This window comes from Heterodontus francisci, unplaced genomic scaffold (assembly GCF_036365525.1).
Source record: "Heterodontus francisci isolate sHetFra1 unplaced genomic scaffold, sHetFra1.hap1 HAP1_SCAFFOLD_72, whole genome shotgun sequence".
NCBI classification, from domain to species: domain Eukaryota; kingdom Metazoa; phylum Chordata; class Chondrichthyes; order Heterodontiformes; family Heterodontidae; genus Heterodontus; species Heterodontus francisci.
In genome coordinates, this window is record NW_027140794.1 from 8,215,856 (window position 1) to 8,234,629 (window position 18,774).

The window sequence follows — 18,774 nt, forward strand, 5'->3', positions numbered from 1 at the left end:
GACCGTCAGCCAGGTGACAATTGGTACATTCGAGTCTGGATGAGACAAAATGATGGATGTACATTTCATTATCTAATGGACTGAGGCAAGACTGGAGCCAAGAGTAGTGCTACTATGATGTGGAAGGAGGGGATAACTGCTGCAGCGTGACACATGGTGTTATGAACGTTACTCTATTTTATTAAAATATATTTTTTACAAGAATTTATAGTTAAGCTAAAAAAAATGTCGCGTAAGATTTTAAAAAATTATTCATGATGTCTAAGGGAGCCAGATTGGCAACAGTGTTGCTGTTTGTCACATGGCTTTGTTTAAAGACAAGCAGCAGCCCTGGCAATAGGGGCACAAAAGTAAGCACTTATTTGATTGGGCAAGCCCGTTAATAACAGAGGACAGCTGGGTGGGGAAAAGGCTGCCAAGCCTTCTGGTTGTCAGTCACAGTGTGTGTGTGTGTGTTTGTGTGTGTGTGTGTGTGTGTGTGTGTGTGTGAGATACCTTCTGGATGGAGACAAAACTCAAGTTTGTCACAGAAGAAGGAGAGAATTTCAAGGATGAACCGAAGACCACAACCCAGCTCGTTTTCCCGCCATTCCAAAAACGACTCTGCAAAGTCCAATGCATCAATTTTTCTTGTTTCCTGTATTTCCTGCTAATTCCTTTACAACGCCGCCTGAAGAGAGCACATTCTGGAAGATTTTACATATCTTGCCTGTGTGTGCTCGGAGGTTGGACTTTCTGCCTCTTTGTCGCCCTGCCTCTCATTTGCTATTTACTTCTTTTTTTCAGGGTGGGCAAGTGATCTACCCGAATTTATTTTCGTTCTCTCATTGAGATCTGATCTAAAAATCGTAATTATACGTGTGTGTGTGTGTGTGTGTGTGTGTGTGTGTGTGTGTGTGTGTGTGTGTGTGTGTGTGTGTGTGTGTGTGTGTGTGTGTGAAGAGTTAAGGTAGAAAAGGGGACTTTTTAAGAATTTCATGTTGGATTTTAAAACACTGATTAATGTGATTTTGTTTTACTTAATTACTAGTTAAGACTCGTTCAATAATAAACTGTTAATTTTGCTGCTCAGTAAAGAAACATGGTTAGTGCTTTCTATTCTGGGGAAGATAGATGACTGGGTCAGTAATTGGGAAACTTTAAAGAATATGTTGTGAGATATGGAATTTTGGGACTGAATTAACAGTCCACCCCTCCGGCCTCGTCGTAATAATGAGTATGAAGCATAACCTGGGGTCAGATAGTGTGCTGAGGGACACTCAGAGATAGCAGCCATCATGCGGATTGGAATGGATACCTGGGATACAGTTTCTGGTTCAGAATAAAGGTGATGGGTTCAGTCCTGACAGTGTTAGATAAACGATAATTGTGACCCATCCATAGATATTGCGTTGGATAAGTAAATAAAAGCAAAATACTGCAGATGCTGGAAATCTGAAATAAAAATAGAAAGTGTAAATACACAGCAGATCTGTCAGCATATCTGGAGTGAGAAACAAAAATTAACGTTTCACGTCCGTGAACTTTAATCAGCACTTTCGGACTTGTACTCATGTTGGATTGTGCAGGGTGGTTTACCTGAGTAATCATGTTGAGTGAACATGTGGATTCTTAGATAATCTACAGAAGCGATTGGAGAGAATTCGAGCGGTAGCTAGAGAGAGAAGTTGACAGAGAGAGAGAGAGAGCAAGAGAGAAGGAATAGGGAGAATGAAACAGAGAGAGGAAGAGAGAAGGCGAAAGAGAGAAGAGAGAAGACGAAAGAGAGGGAGAGAAGCCACAGTGTAAATAATTCACGAGGATGAACTGCTGAACTTTCCAGAACGATTACAGTGAAACGGTGAGTTGAAGGTATGATGAGGATTTTGTCAGATTGGATGAGATTTCCTGCTGGACTCACTCCCTGTGTGTTTAGCCCCGTCATATCCTCAACCCGTTTTAGCGACTGTTACTCTTCATTATTTCTGAACATAGTACATAACTTCATAGAACCATTTATTTACTGATTGCATTCGTTGCTTCACTTTGTTCGCTTTCCAAACCCTTCAGGACCTGCCTTCCCTCCAATTCGCAAATGTCCTTTACTTTGTATCACTCCAATCCGCTCACTGGCTCAGCCTCCATCGGCCTCTCCTTCTGATCTGAAGTCTCAAACGCACCGCAGTGGCTCTCGACCTTTCCACATTTTGACACAGCCCCTGATGGACCTCTTAACCAGTAAATCAAAAACAGTTCCCCCGTCCCCTCACTTTCTTGGCTATTGGTCTGGAGGCTAAACTGCATTTAACTCACTGGATTCCTTGTTTGGAAACCCCCTTCTCTCTTCCACACTGGCACGGCGCCCTCACTCAGCCCTTCCACTGTATTCAGTGATCATTTTTTTCACCTTTATTTTAAATCAATTTCCAATCAATTATTGATAACTGTGTTCAAAAGCATTCTCTACCGAAATTGCTGGATGCTGCAACATAGCTGTAAATTTTACACCAGATCCTGTCATACTGATGTTTTAGTTTGAGGTCTGATCAGTAATTTCCCTGCTTCCTTTTCTATCTCTTTCAGATAACCTGCTGGGGATTCTAATCCTGTCCCGAGGAAAGTGCAGTCTCTCCAAATGTATCACTCGCTATCTGATGGGAATGGCACTGTCTGATCTCCTGGTCGTTATCACTGATCCCATATTGAGATTGAGTCCGAGGATTTATTTTCCATATTCATTCCTGTCCATTACACCCATCTGCAGTTCAGTTCAATTCCTGGTTTCCACCAGCACAATGGTTTCTGTCTGGCTGACAGTCGCTTTCACCTTGGATCGATTTGTGACCATTTGTTGTGAGAAGCTGAGAATAAAATATTGCACTGAGAGAACAGCAGCTGTGGTTATCGGAAGAGTGAGTGCGCTGTGCTCTTTAAAAAGTGTTCCCTGATACTTTATATATGAACCTGTATATATAATTGATAATGTTCCCTGGTACTGTATGCATAAACAGAGCTTTAAAACTTCCCCCACATGGACCTCCTTTGCAATGTTCCATCGCATTTTAACTCCCTGTTTCCCTTCTTTCTGATTTTGCTGCTCAATGTTTTGAAGGTCAGACGTATTTTAGTGGCCAGTAGAGGCCGCAGGGGACTCCGGGGCCTCAGCAGTGGAGAGAATCACAATGACCCAGAGATGGAGAATCGAAAGAAATCCATCATGTTACTGTTTAGTATTTCTGGCAGTTTGATACTCTTATGGGCGACACAGGTTGTATTTTACATCTATCAGTGAATTACAAAACAATATCCTTCCACCGCCAATGGCCCTCTGTATATCACAGAACACAGAGCAGCAATGCTGCAGCTTCTCAGTTCCTGCACCAACACGTGTATTTACGCTATGACCCAGACTAAATTCCGAGAAGAGATGAAGAAGGTCGTGAAATACCCACTCAATCTAATTCTTCAGTGAGTGAAATCATAGAAAAGTGCAGGTTTGCGTGTTCTAGTACTAAAATCCATTCGACTCCACAGCAAAAACTCACGACACGGTGATAGATCTTCTATTCACAGCACCGAACCCTGAGATGATCGTAAATAGGATTTTGTAATATTTGATTAAACATTGGACCTAATGAGGCTGGTTATCTTTGCAGAAAACACAACAATTGTTTCTAAAAAATGACGGTGTTGAAGAGCACAGCTGGACATCAACTGAAGCAGTTCTCAATAAAAGGAGGTTCTGTTGGCTTGATGACAAAGTGACAGGGAGGTGCACTGGTAACGTCACTGAGTTAATAATACAGAGGCCCATGCTAACGCCTTGGGGATACGGGTTCAAATCACCCCATAGCTGCTGGTGGAAATTGAATTCAAGTATTTCAAAAATAATCTGGATTTATAAGCTGAACTCAGTAATAGTGCAAAGAAAATATCGCCAATTGTCGTAACAAAATCATTTGATTGTCTAATGCCCTTCAAGTTAGGAAATTCGTAGTCCTTACCAGATCTGGATTACATGTGAATCCTGACCGACAACAATTTGGTTGACTTAACTGCACTCTGAAATGGCCCAACAAGACACTCTGTTATCAAGGACAATTAGAGATGGGCAACAAACGTAACATGGATGAATAGATAATATACGATGGAGGGTGAGTGAGACACCCAGGAAAATAAAGGCATGAATGAGGAAACCGAGTGAAAACCAGACATGAAACTCGGCAACAAGTCAGAATGCCTAGCAGAGACAAGCGAACGAAAATTGCTAAGGAACAGAACAGAGCAGAAAAATGTGAAAATAAGAAGTCAAACAAAGAGAAGTGGAGTTCAGCAGAGCAGGAGCATGAAGGAGAGAAATATTAACGCATCAATGCCACGAAAGAGGCGCGCATTGTTTGCTACACGAAGCAATAATTTATTTCATTAAATTGCATGCATACAGCCTCTTGTTACCTGGAAATATCTTTGAATACTTTAGACAACGAATAGCGTTTGAGGGGCTGGAACTTGATGGCACCAATGCGGTGCCCGGTGGAAAAGGCAGCGGGAACACAGAGATGGTCTTTACGAGCCCTCATTCATTTCATTCGTGGAAGCTTCCAACATTCACACATTCGACTGAAAAGGCACAGTAACTTGTTTGTACGCACTTGAAAATTCACTAAAACATAGTGTTTTTATGTTACTCTGCTATAAACTTTGTCGTGGAGCACTGTGGCCAGCGATGATTTCCTGAATCCTTGACTAACAGTCTCTATCTCTCTTTCATATAATTCTCTCATGCAACTAGATATTGCAGTGGCCTCTTGATGTTTTGATGCGCCCTTTGCCTGGCTTAGCCGGTCTTCTTCCCATTTTTTCTGTCCAAGTGGTCCCAAACCCTCTAACACCTTCTCGGCATATTCGACACATTCGGGCCAATTACAGTTTAAGTACTCTCTGAGCGCTCTTTCCCATTCCTGCTTGTTATTTGTCATTTCCTACTCGCAGAATTTAGTCAAAAAACACCGGAGGTGACCGGGGTTGGGGTCCAGTGACAGTGCCCCATGGAAGGGAGGTTTATCGATTGCCTCTTCAATCTTCCATTGTGGTCTGTTGTTCATTAAATTCCCTTCCGTTCCCTCCGGGTCAATGCTCAGGAGGTATGCAGAGCACCCCTCACGTCTGATTTCAGAGTTTGCCATGACCTATCAACTGGTTAACTTTAACTTCCTACCGTTTTGATTTTTGTCTGTAACGTCTGAGATCCGGACACGCTGTGATTTAAACCAATCACTTAACCGTGCCCACCCAGGGCCGCTAAAATGTCGACCCCATTCCTCTGTAGGCTATTAACTGACGTGACAGAAAAAGATGCACGTAAACCAAAGTCTCGTCTTACTTCATTTAATTCGCACTAAAATCACTTAAAGCATACGAATGCTTACAACAAATTTATTTAAACACCAAATAACCACAAGTCTCACTTCTTGTACAAAATACCACCGGTCAACACAGAAGTGGTCATTCTCTTGTCACGGTTGATCACTGGGCCTCCAGACTCAGGGTCCTGCCTTCGAGAGTTGTTCCTGGGTTCTCACCAAGAATACCCTCCAGTGTTAACCCTTACATATTTTTGAAGGTTTCTTGCTCAACTCATGACTCACATGATCTTGTTTTGCACAAATCTTGAAGCATTATTGCATCTTTGGCAAGCATTAGCCATTTAGCCACCTGGACAGAAGTCCAGACTGTTTTTACAATAACCAGCGTTCTTCCCCTGTATCTGTTCCTCTTTTATCTATTCTTGTTCAATCGTCTAGGTTAACGATCACAAATCCCGAGCCACAACTTCAACAGGTCTGTAAGTTGACTTCAGCATGTTCAGTGCTTATCATTAGCTGCCTTAGAGCATGCTGGGTATGAAGCGTTACTTGACCAACTTTTCAGGTCTGACACAGAAAAAGACAGAGAAATGGAAGAATTGCAGAAAAAGTCAGAGAAATGGAAGAATGGCAGAAAAAGTCAGAGAAATGGAGGAAATGCAGAAAAAGTCATGGGATAATGGAGAAAGGCCGAAAAAGTCAGAGAAATAGAGAAAACGCAGAAAAAGAGATAAATGGAGTAAAGGCAGAAAAAGTCAGGGAAATGGCGTCATGGCAGAAAAAGAGAGTGAAAAATGGAGAGAAGGCAGAAACAGAGAGATAAATGGAGAAAAGGCAGAAATATTGACATAAATAGAGAAAAGGCAGAAAAAGAGAGTAAATTAGGGAAAAGATAGACAATGTGAAAGGATCAGAGAAAAGTCAGAAAAAGTCAGAGAAATATAGAAAAGACAGAAAAGGAGAGAGAAATTGATAAAAGGCAGAAAAAGAGAGAGAAATAGAGAAAGGGCAGAAAAGGGACAGAAATGGCGAAAAGGCAGAAAAAGAGAGAGAAATAGAGCAAAGACAGAAAAAGTCAGAGAAATAGAGAAAAGTCAGAAAAAGTCAGAGGCATAGAGAAAATGCATAAAAAGTCAGAGGCATAGAGAAAATGTAGAAAAAGTCAGAGAATTAGAGAAAAGACAGAAAAAGTCAGAGAAATGGAGAGAAGACAGAAATTCAGAGAAACGGAGAAAAGTCAGAAAAAGTCAGAGACATAGAGAAAACGCAGAAAACGTCAAACAAATCGAGAAAAGGCAGATAAAAGCAGAAAAATAGAGAAAAGAGAGACAAGTCAGCGAAATGGAGAAAAGGCAAGAAAAGATCAGAGAAAAGGCTGAATAAGACAGAAAAATTCAGAGAAATGGAGAAAAGACAGCAAGAGAAACAAAAGAAATCGGTAAATAGTGATGGCAGAAAAAAGATAAAGAAAGAGAAAAATGAGAAAACGTGGAGGGAAAAAGTAGAGGGAAAGAAACGTAGACTCATAGAAATTGCAGGCACCAGAGACACTGACAAAAATACCAGAGAAGGTGAGAGATAAAGTCACAGAGACAATCACACACAGCCAAACAGAGAGAGAAAGAGTGAGAGAGAGAGAGAGAGAGAAGGAGGAAGAAAGTCAGAGAGACGCAATAAAGATGCAATACACTCCATCTCACATGATCTGTGCTCCATCGTTGGACTCTGACACCTTCCCTCCATCAACTCGTCCATGGGGAAAAGATCCTGGGGTGTTGGGGTGGGAATTGGAGGAAAGGGTCAGGACTGGGACAGAGAGAGACGGATTCAGACAGGATTCTCCCTCTCTCTCTCACACACACACACACACTGTATTCAGCTCCAATTCACCTGGGCACAGAGACAAAGAGACTGAGGCACAAAAAGTCACCTTTCACAAATCAGCCCTATGGTACGAAAGAATGGTAGCTGATGTTGAGCTAACATATCCCAGAACCTATCACTCAAACGGCCAGTCCACCCAAAGAACAGGTCATCCAACCAGCTCTCAGCGTCCTCCATCTGGACACTGCCTCCCAGGTATGGGACAGTCCAAGGTGAGTCTCTGTGCAAACAGGGAATGGGGGAGGGAGGGATATTCCAGCCATATCCCAAATTGACCATTGCGGGCAGAAACCTGCCTGTCTGCCTCACTCTCTGTCCTTCCCCCCAAAACCTCATTAACAGATCAGAAAAGCTGCTGTAATTTTAAAACATGGAGTGGCTGGTTTGGAGAATGGCCGTTGAATGCAAATTGTATTAAATGTCTTTCACTTTTCACCTGAAGTTTGCAGACAGTTCAGTAAATGACTGAACGTATATCACTTCAGTTACCTTGAAATTCTGGCAAAGAGTTTTTACTGGAGAAGCCTGTTTGACTGCAGTGTAAACAAGCAGTTCTTTTATTCAGGATTTCAATTCCACTGTGTGACAAAGCCTGAAACTAGGGCTAGGTTAATGATGCAGCCAAGAGAATTTCTACAACTGGTGACATTTCACACAACAATTTTGACCCATATTTACAGTTATATTTGTCAATGATTCTTTGTACTTTATTTGATGCTGCTTTATTTATGTGTTAGCCTCTCTTTGCTGGAATACAACTTTCTTAACATTTACCACTTTAATGTTTCGTTAAAAATGTAACTGGAAAATGGCCATTTAACACAAATTATATGAAAGATCTTCCACTTTTCACCTCCAGTTTGTATAAAGTTCAGTGATAACGACCTCCTCATTCTGACAAAGAGTTTTTGATGCTGTAATAAAGTGTCACTTGTTTCCATTTGCTTCCTGACTGTTTCTTTTCACTGCTCTCCTGCGGGATTAAGAGATGATTTTTGCTCATCACTTGTCCATATTCAGAATGTTCCAGCTCCTCTGCAGCTGCTGTCCTGGGGAAATTAATTATATTCAAAATCTTTCCCTCAGTTTGGAGACATGTGGAAAGACTGTTTCCACGAGCAGAGGGGAGAAACAAACTGTCATGGAGTTGTTCTGGTCTGGAATTCACTGTCTGACAGGTTTATGAAAGTAGATTCAATATTAATTTTCAAAAGACAATTGGATCAAAACTTCGATTACTCTTGTTAAAGTAAAGAAGACACCAACCTAGAGAGAGAAGTGAGAGAGAGAGAGATGTCATAACGTTTGTGATGAAGAACTCAACGCAACTTATTGAGAGAGTTTATATTTATAAATAATAGTTTGAGTTTAATTTGATGCTGTTGTATTATTTATGCATTACCTTTATTCACTCAAAATAATTCTCCAAACAGCACCAGTTTAACGATACATGTGATTACATAGTTGGACATTCGCCATTTAACACAATTTGTGTTGAAGTTATTTTATTCAGCATCTCAAATTTTTCCTCAAAATTGTGGAAACTGTCAAGCTTTCAGTAGCACAGAATCTCCCATCAGCAATGGTTCAGCATCTCCATCTGCTCGTGCACCTTTCTCAATGCAGTCACTTCCACATCTCACCATCTCCATCTGCTGGTGCCTCTGTCTCACTGCACTCACTGTCCCCCTCTCACCATCTCCATCTGCTGGTGTCCCTTTCTCACTGCAGTTACTGTCCCTCTCTTAACAACTCCATCTGCTGGTGCCCCTGTCTCACTGCAGTTACTGTCCTGCTCTTATCATCTCCATCTGCTGGTGTCCCTGTCTCACTGCAAGTTCTGCCTCTTCCGTTGTCTCCCATTCACTGTGATTTGCAGCGTTGTCCATTTTGCTCTTGTGGGTTTAGTTTAATCCAGCTAAGTTTTGCAAATACGCCCTTTTGGATATGCAATTCCTGAATCTTCTGCAGAGCAAGTCCCGCCTGAATAGGTCAGATTATCAACAATATATAGTCTCAGAATCAGATTTAAAATCATTTCAGGGCACATTGCTGCGAATATAAAATGTACTTTCTGTCCTGGGGTAAGTGTCGGGAATGGAATGTGAAATGGGATTTAGTTCCAGTGTTTGAAACCCTTCTTCTCTTTCTATGATTTCATTTATTTAACAATGAGATTGAGAGGATATGTCACCGCCTTCTTCAGCTCCTGTCTGAATTTATTCTGGGACACAGTGTAAATGCATGTGTTGGTGCACGAACTGAGAAGCTGCAGCATCATTGATGCGTGATCTGTTATAAAGAGAGGGTCAGTGTAGGAAGAGTGATACTGAATATCTGCAATTCGCACATATATGATAAACACAACCAGTGTCATCCATAACAGTATAAAACTGCCGGATATACTGAAGAGTAAAATAATTGATTTCCTGCGATTCTCCATCTCTGGCTCCTTGTGATTCTCTCCATTGCTGTGGCCCCGGAATCCCCTGCGGACTTTACTGGAGAATAAAATCCGTCTGACAGTCAGAAAATTGAGCAGCAAAATCAGAAAGATCGGGACACAAGGGGATAAACTGAGGTGAAACAATTCAAATGCCCCCCATGTGGGGGAAGTATAGAAGCTCAATTTATAATCACAATCCATGGGAACATTCTCAATAACGTAATATTGTTCCTGTATAAAGTACCAGGGGAGACATTCTAAACAGCCCAGCCCACTCACTGTTCCCACAACCACAGCCGCCGTTTTCACACTGCAATATTTTGTTTTCAGCTTCTCACAACAAATGGCCACAAATCGATCAAAGGTGAAAGTGACTGTGAGCCAGACAGAAACAACTGTGGCTGCAAAAAGCAGGACAGTAATGAGAGAACACACAGGGGTAATTCTCTGGAATGAATATGGGAAATACATGGAAATAATCCAGTTCAATATGGGACCAGTGATAACGAGCAGGAGATCATCCACTGCCATTCCCACCAGGTAGACAGTGATACATTTGGAGAGACCACACTGTCCTCGGGAAAGGATCACAATCGCCACCAAGTTAACTGGAAGGGAGAGAAAAGGAAGCAGAGAAATTACTGATCAGACCTGGAGACAAAGCAGCCCTTTGACAAGATCTGGGCTCAAAATTCCAGGCTTGTTGCTGCATCGAGCAGTGAAAACTGATTGATTGACCTGGGCAGTGCTTTGCCACACAATTATTAATAATGAATTGGAAAATTGATACAGAAAGTGAATAAAGTCAGCACCGGATCTACTGGAAGTACTGTGTGAGGATGCAGTGCCAGTAGGGGAATGACAAGGCGTTTACAGCAATGGAATCCAATAGGGTAATTGGGAAATTGACTCCAAACTGTTGGTTGGGAAGTTTTGGAGAGAGCGGGATGCGTATCTGCTTTGTTTCTCTGTGTTGAGGTAATCGACAGGGAATGTTACCAAATGAGAAAAGGCTGAAAACTGTCGCGCTGAGTTTGAGTATCAGCCTTCATCTAGAATTGCGAAGCAGGCTCGAAGGGCTGAATGGCCTTCTCCTGCTCTTCGGTTCCTGTATTCCTATCAAGTTGGATGATGCAGCTGGCTGCGGAGCCAGTGTGTGAGATTGGGAGGCTGAGAAGGAAAAGGACATGTTGGAGCAGGAGGGGAGACTGGAGCGGATGGACTTGGAAAGTGGATAAACAGAGGCAATGGATCAGGAGAATGCGGATTCAATACAAGGAGGAGAGGCTGAGATTCACAGGGAGAGACGGCAGCAGAGTGTTAGAGGAAATCCAATCTATAGATCCGAGGAATACAACTCAGTTAATGCATTCAAACAATAATCCCTGCGGTTATTGGTATTGGAGAACAGTTCATTGTTTATACAATATATTCAATATATTTAGTTTGTACAGACAATTACATATAAATTTAAATATATTTCTGATATCACACTCGCTCTTTATTAAATTCAGCAGTCACAGAGATTATAGAGTGCAGTATTAATTGATGAATTACCATCAGTGAAGAACTGATACTAATCTGTTTATTCAGTCACAAATTAAGGATTAGGAACTTTCTCCAAAACAAAATGTGTACCTGACAGAAGTCAATACAGAGGAGCAAGTCCAACAGGAAAATGAACACAATCTGACAACAGGCAACTTCAACTCACCGTTTCTCTCACGAATTCTTCTGGACATTACAGCACTTTATGATAGTGAATTATTCACAGTGCTGCTTCTTTCTCTTTCTCTTTACTTCTGCTTACCTCTTTCCCTCGGTTTCGTTCTCTCTGCTTTTTTTTCCTTCCCTACCTCTCTGGAGTACTCACACCCTGGAAACTGTTACTTAATGCTACTTTTCACATATGTTTTATTCCTAACATTCTGCACCTGTGTTCTTTTAACCAGCACCAGGTTGAATGATTCTGTTTTCAGAGTCAGCTTGTTCAATGGTGAAACCTCTGTGAATAATTTATTGTATCTACAGAGCAACCAATTCATAAACTGTTCGCCTACACTCTTCAATTCATCGACAAATCATGGAATAAACAGAATCGAAAGCTTCTTCCAGACAAATCTCACAATCATTGAAATGCCTTCTCCTGGAATAAAAAAGTACTCCGCTAGAATTTGGAATTTTTTAATTAATAAAACACCAACTTCAGCACTGCAGCTGATAATCTACAGATAAATGGAAAGACTCTTGATTCCAACTGATAGATTGCAAACCAATAAAACATCACATCAATACGTTCTATTTTACAATGTAGTCCAGTGACAACGAAGGTTCCACAGTGGTCCTTACGTCAGTGGTAGGGAAACTATTAGAGAGGATTCTTCGGGACAGGAGTTACTCCCATTTGGAAACAAACGAACTTATTAGCGAAAGACAGCATGGTTTTGTGAAGGGGAGGTCGTGTCTTTCTAATTTGATTGAGTTTTTTGAGCAAGTGACGAAGATGATGGATGAGGGAACGGCGGTGGATGTCGTCTAGATGGACTTTGGTAAAGCCTTTGACAAGGTCTCGCATGGCAGACTGGTGCAAAAGGTGACGTCACACGGGATCAGAGGTGAGCTGGCAAGATGCATACAGGGCGGCACAGTGGCGCAGTGGTTAGCACCGCAGCCTCACAGCTCCAGCAACCCGGGTTCAATTCTGGGTACTGCCTGTGTGGAGTTTGCAAGTTCTCCCTGTGTCTGCGTGGGTTTCCTCCGGGTGCTCCGGTTTCCTCCCACATGCCAAAGACTTGCTGGTTGATAGGTTAATTGGCCATTTTAAATTGCCCCTCGTATAGGTAGGTGGTAGGGAAGTGTAGGGACAGGTGGGGATGTGGATGTGGTAGGAATATGGAATTAGTGTAGGATTAGTATAAATGGGTGGTAGATGGGCGGCACAGACTCGGTGGGCCGAAGGGCCTGTTTCAGCATATCTCTAAAACTAAAAACTAAAAAGCTAGAACTGGCTCAGTCACAGAAGACAAAGGGTAACAATGGATGGGTGTTTTTCTGAATGGAGGGATGTGACGAGTGGTGTTCCGCAGGGATCAGTGCTGGGGCCTTTGCTGTTTGTAGTATATATAAATTATTTGGAGGAAAATGTTGCTGGTCTGATTAGTAAGTTTGCGGACGACACAAATATTGGTGGCGTTGCGGATACTGATGAGGATTGTCAGAGGGCACAGCAGGAAATCGATCGGTTGGAGACTTGGGCAGAGAAATGGCAGATGGAGTTTAATCCGGACAAATGTGAGGTAATGCATTTTGGAAGGTCCAATGCAGGTGGGAGGTATACAGTACATGGCAGAACCCTTAGGCGTATTGACAGGCAGAGAGATCTAGGCGTGCAGGTCCACAGATCACTGAAAGTGGCAACACAGGTGGATAAGTTTGTCAAGAAGGCATACGGCATGGTTGCCTTCATCGGTCGGGGCAGAGAATATAAAAATTGGCAAGTCATTTTGCAGCTGTACAGAACCTTAGTTAGGCCACACTTATAATATTGCGTGCAATTCTGGTCGCCACACTACCAGAAGGACGTGGAGGCTTTGGTGAGGGTACAGACGAGGTTTACCAGGATGTTGCCTGGTCTGGAGGGCGTCAGCTATGTGGAGAGGTTGTTTTCACTGGAACGACGGATGTGGAGGGGCGACATGATAGAGGTTTACAAAGTTATGAGCGGCATGGACAGAGTGGATAGTCAGTAGCTTTTTCCCAGGGTTGAAAGTATCAATTACTGGGGGACATAGGTTTAAAGTGCGAGGGGCAAAGTTTAGAGGGGATGTGCGAGGCATGTTTTTGACACAGAGGGTGGTGAGTGCCTGGAACTTGTTGCCAGGGGAGGTGATGGAAGCAGATACGATAACGACGTTTAAGATACATCTTGACAAATACATGAATAGGAAGTGGATAGAGAGATATGGGTTTAGGCAGGCATCAAGATTGGCGCAGGCCTGGAGGGCAGAATGGCCTGTTCCTGTGCTGTACTGTTCTTTGTTCTTTGATCTTTGAGGCAGAGGAGAAGTGAGTGTCAGCAACACACTCAGTTCAGTTGCCAGACCACTGAAGCAGCGTCGCACACATACATAATGAAATAACATTTGATAACAGTGAAAATCAGTAAATACATTTAAATCCCACTTAAACTTAGCCATGCTTCTGGGGAGGGAGGACATTGTGCTGTCCCTTTGTAACACTGATACCGTGAGATGTCCCATTATCCCTGAAAAAAAAATCATAAAGATATTCCAGGACCGGTTAGATTCACATCACGAAACTGTTAAAAGGTCCTGATGGTCCGCTTCTTGATCCTAACCGAAACAACGCATTGAAATACATTCAATGCACAGAATTATCCAGTAACAATGCCACAGTTATTAAAACAATGCAATTAGTTTAGTGATACAGCACTGAAACAGGCCGTTCGGCCCACCGAGTCTGTGCCGACCATCAACCACCCATTTATATTAATCCTACACTAATTCCATATTCCTGCCACATACCCACCTGCTCCTGTATTTCCCCACCATCTACCAATACTCGGGGCAATTTATAATGGGCTATTAACCTATCAACCTGCAAGTCTTTTGGCATGTGGGAGGAAACCGGAGCACCCAGAGGAAACCCACCGAGACAGAGGGAGAAGTTGCAAACTCCACACAGGCGGCACCCAGAATTGTGAACGCAGGTCGCTGGAGCTGTGCGTGTGGCTGCGGTGCAGACCACTGCACCACTGTGACATAATTCGACGACTGCAAGACTGAAAGAGTAGACAATGAAGAGATTCCATCAGTAAATTTCTGGAAAAGAACAGGTAGCTGTGCAAAACCAACAGTGAGAAATAATACCGAGTTCAGCAGCACAGTTAACATCGATTTATACCATCATCAGCTGAGATACTGGCTTACCAGGAACTCCAAATGCTGCAAGTACAGGATAATAAATGCGTTCTATATGATACATCGGAGGATATCCCATTTCTGTGAGGAGCAGACACTTCTGTTAGCCTGGAATCCACAGCTCCACCAGGCACTCTGAGCTGATCCATTCCAATGGGTCCTGATTTATCCAGGGGATAAGTCTCTACGGGCACGATTACACCCCTGATCATTGCTATTAGTTACACTCACCTGAACAAACACATGACATCAGCAGCTTTGACTCTGATGTAAATAATGTGGTGGATAAAACACAATCATTTCAATGTCAATGACATTTTCTGAGTAAGACCTCACTCTGGAACAAACCAGAAATCTGTAGTCATACTGGAGGGAGGCGATAGTTATCAGTGGCATCGTTTACATTTTCCATATTATTGTATTGACCTTGTTCATTCTTGGCATTTTCATTGTAAATGCAACTGATCTGTCTGCAGTGGACACTGAATCTGCGGACAAAAACATTCCCGTTTCACTCTGTTACTGCCTTTTTCCAGTTAAAATGTGAACTTTGTGTCTCAATGGGGGAAGGGACAGACCGGCCATAATCCAACATTGGTGGGACAGGCTCAAAAGGCTGAATGGCCTCTTCCCGTCCCTGTGCCAGTCAGTGTGTGTGTGTGTGTGTCTCCCTCTGTTTGATTCCCTGAAGCCGATGAGGAGAACAGGTGAAACGCCTTTTTGCAGAGAGGGATGTGTCTGGTGCTGGGATGTACCTGTGCATTTAAGGCTCAAAATGCCAGTGAGCCTCTGAAGGTCATTGCCGTTGACGAACATGAGTTAAAGTTGCCGGGTCTGGGAGCCATTAGATAGAATTCCAGTGGCTTATCCCAAATGGAATGGAAGTGAATGAAAGACTGTGGGACATGGAGCCACACCCAGGAACGTGATTGAGGTTGAACTTACAAAGGGCGGGGGGTGATAACTGGGATGGGAGTGACACAAGGGGGTACTGTTCACAGGGGAGATGATACACAGTGGGATTTAGTGTGGGGGGGTGGTTTACAGGACAAGGAGGGTATTTAGTAAAGGGTATTGTTTACAGTGGCGGCACGGGGGAGAATTAGAGGGTGATATTCACAGAGGGAATTAGTTATGTTAAAAATTGGGGGGGGGGAGAATGGGGGGGGGGTGGGAGGATTCTCCAGTCTGTTCATGATGGATTTAGATGGGGGCTGCTCACAGGAGGGGTATTAGATGGGGACTGTTCGCAGGAGGGATATTAGATGGTAGTCTGTTCACAGGAGGGGTGTTAGTTGGGAATCTGTTCACAGGAGGGGTATTAGATGGGAGTCTGTTCACAGGAGGGGTATTAAAGGGAAGTGTGTTCATAGGAGGGGTATTTGATGCGAGTCTGTTCACATGAGGTGCAGTAGATGGGGCTTTGTTCAGAGGAGGGGTATTTAATGGGGGTCTGTTTGCAGGAGGGGTATTAGATGGGAGTCAGTTCACAGGAGGGTTAGTAGATGGGGGTATGTTCTTAGGAAGGGTATTAGATGGCGTCTGTTCGCAGGAGGGATATTAGATGGGTGTCTGTTCACAGGAGGGGTATTAGAGGTGAGTATGTTCACAGGTGGGATTTTAGATGGGAGCCTGTTCACGGGAGGGGTATTAGAGGGGCGTCTGTTCACAGGATGGTTATTAGAGGGAAGTCTGTTCACAGGAGGGGTATTAGATGGAAGTCTGTTCACAGGAGGCGTATTTGACGGGGGTCTGCTCACAGGAGGGGTTTTAGATGGAAGTCTGTTCACAGGATGGTTATTAGAGGGAAGTCTGTTCACAGGAGGGGGATTAGAAGTGTGTCTGTTCACAGGAGGGGTATTTGATGGGAGTCTGTCCACAGGAGGGGTTTTCGAGGGGAGTCAGTTCACAGGAGTGGTATTAGATGTGTGCCTATTCACAGGTGGGGTATTAGAGGGAAGTCTGTTCACAGGAGTTGTATTAGATGGGAGTCAGTTTACAGGAGGAGTTTTAGAGGGGGTCTGTTCACAGGAGGGGTATTAGATGGGAGTCTGATCACATGAGGGGTATTAGATTGGATTCTGTTCACAGGAGGGGTATTAGAGGGGAGGCAGTTCACAGGAGGGATTTTAGAGGGGATCTGTTCACTGGATGGTATTACATGCTGTTTTCCGTCCTTTGACCAATTTTTGATCCAAGCTGACACTGGCCCTCCTATCCCATGAGCCTCAGTTTTGTTAACCAGATTTTTATGTGCTACTTTGTCAAACGCTTTCTTCAAATCCATATAAAATCCATTGCATTGCTTTCATCAACCTTCTCCATTACTTCATCAAATCCATGCTGGCTTTCCCTAATTAACTCAAACCTCACCAAGTGCCTGTTGATTTTTTTCTCTTTCAATGATTTCTTCCATTGTCCTTTTGAAAGCTACTATTGAATCTGTCTCCACCACTATCAGGCATTGCATTTCAAATGTGAAGCACTTGTGTGTAAAAAAAATCCTTTTCCTCATGCTGCCAATGTTCGTTTTGCCAATCACCTTCAATCTGTGCTCTCTGGTTATCAATCCTTCAGCCATTGGAAACAATTTCTCCTTATTTCCTCCATCTAAAGCTTTCATGATTTTAAACACCTCGATCAAATCTCCTTTTAAGATTCTCTGCTCTAAGTAGAACAAACCCAGTTTCTACAGTCTATCAGCGTAACTGTAATAATCTCATCCAGGAACCGTTCTAGTAAATCACTTCTGTACATTCACCAAAGCCCCCATGTCCTTCCTAAAGTGCGGTTCCAGAATTGGACACAATACTGAAGCTGAGGACAAACTATTATTTTATAAATGTTTAGTATCACTTCCTGACTTTTACACTCCAGACATAAATACATAAATGATTTGGAGGAAAGTATAGGTGGTCTGATTAGCAAGTTTTCAGACGACACTAAGATTGGTGGAGTAGCAGATAGTGAAGGGGACTGTCAGAGAATACAGCAGAATGTAGATAGATTGGAGAGTTGGGCAGAGAAATGGCAGATGGAGTTCAATCAGGGCAAATGCGAGGTGATGCATTTTGGAAGATCCAATTTAAGAGTGAACTATACAGTAAATGGAAATGTTCTGGGGAAAATTGATGTACAGAGAGATTTGGGTGTTCAGGTCCATTGTTCCCTGAAGGTGGCAACGCAGGTCAATAGAGTGGTCAAGAAGGCATACGGCATGCTTTCCTTCATCGGACAGGGTATTGAGTACAAGGGTTGGCAGGTCATGTTACAGTTGTAGAAGTCTTTGGTTCGGCCACATTTGGAATACTGCGTGCAGTTCTGGTCGCCACATTACCAAAAGGATGTAGATGCTTTGGAGAGGGTGCAGAGGAGGTTCACCAGGATGTTGCCTGGTATGGAGGGCGCTAGCTATGAAGAGAGGTTGAGTAGATTAGGATTATTTTCATTAGAAAGACGGAGGTTGAGGAGGGACCTGATTGAGGTGTACAAAATCATGAGAGGTATAGACAGGGTGGATAGCAAGAAGCTTTTTCCCAGAGTGGGGGATTCAATTACTAGGGGTCTCGAATTCAAAGTGAGAGGGGAAAGGTTTCGGGGTGATATGCGTGGAAAGTTCTTGACACAGAGGGTGGTGGGTGCCTGGAACGCGTTGCCAGCGGAGGTGGTAGACACGGGCACGATAGCGTCTTTTAAGATGTATCTAGACAGATACATGAATGGGCAGGAAGCAAAGAGATACAGACTCTGAGAAAATAGGCGACATGTTTAGATAGAAGATCTGGATCAGCGCAGGCTTGGAGGGCCGAAGGGCCTGTTCCTGTGCTGTAATTTTCTTTGTTCTTTGTTCTTTGTTCTAGACCTGTTTATAAAGCTCTGGATCCCATCGGCTTTATTAACCCATCAGCAAAGTGGGAAATTGTACCAGAACAATTGATCAGTTCCCTTAGACGTGAATCCGTGTGTCGTTCCAAGGCAGGCAGGAGGGTTTAGAGAGAACCCCAAACTGGTCATTTTTTGAAGTAGAAGGTTTTCAATGCATTGGCAGGGATATTAATAATTCCCTTACAAAGACAGGAGGAGGCCATTCGTCCCCTCGAGACTGTCCTGCCCATTCATTCAGGTCATGGCTGATTTGCTTCTTATCCACATTGAGCTG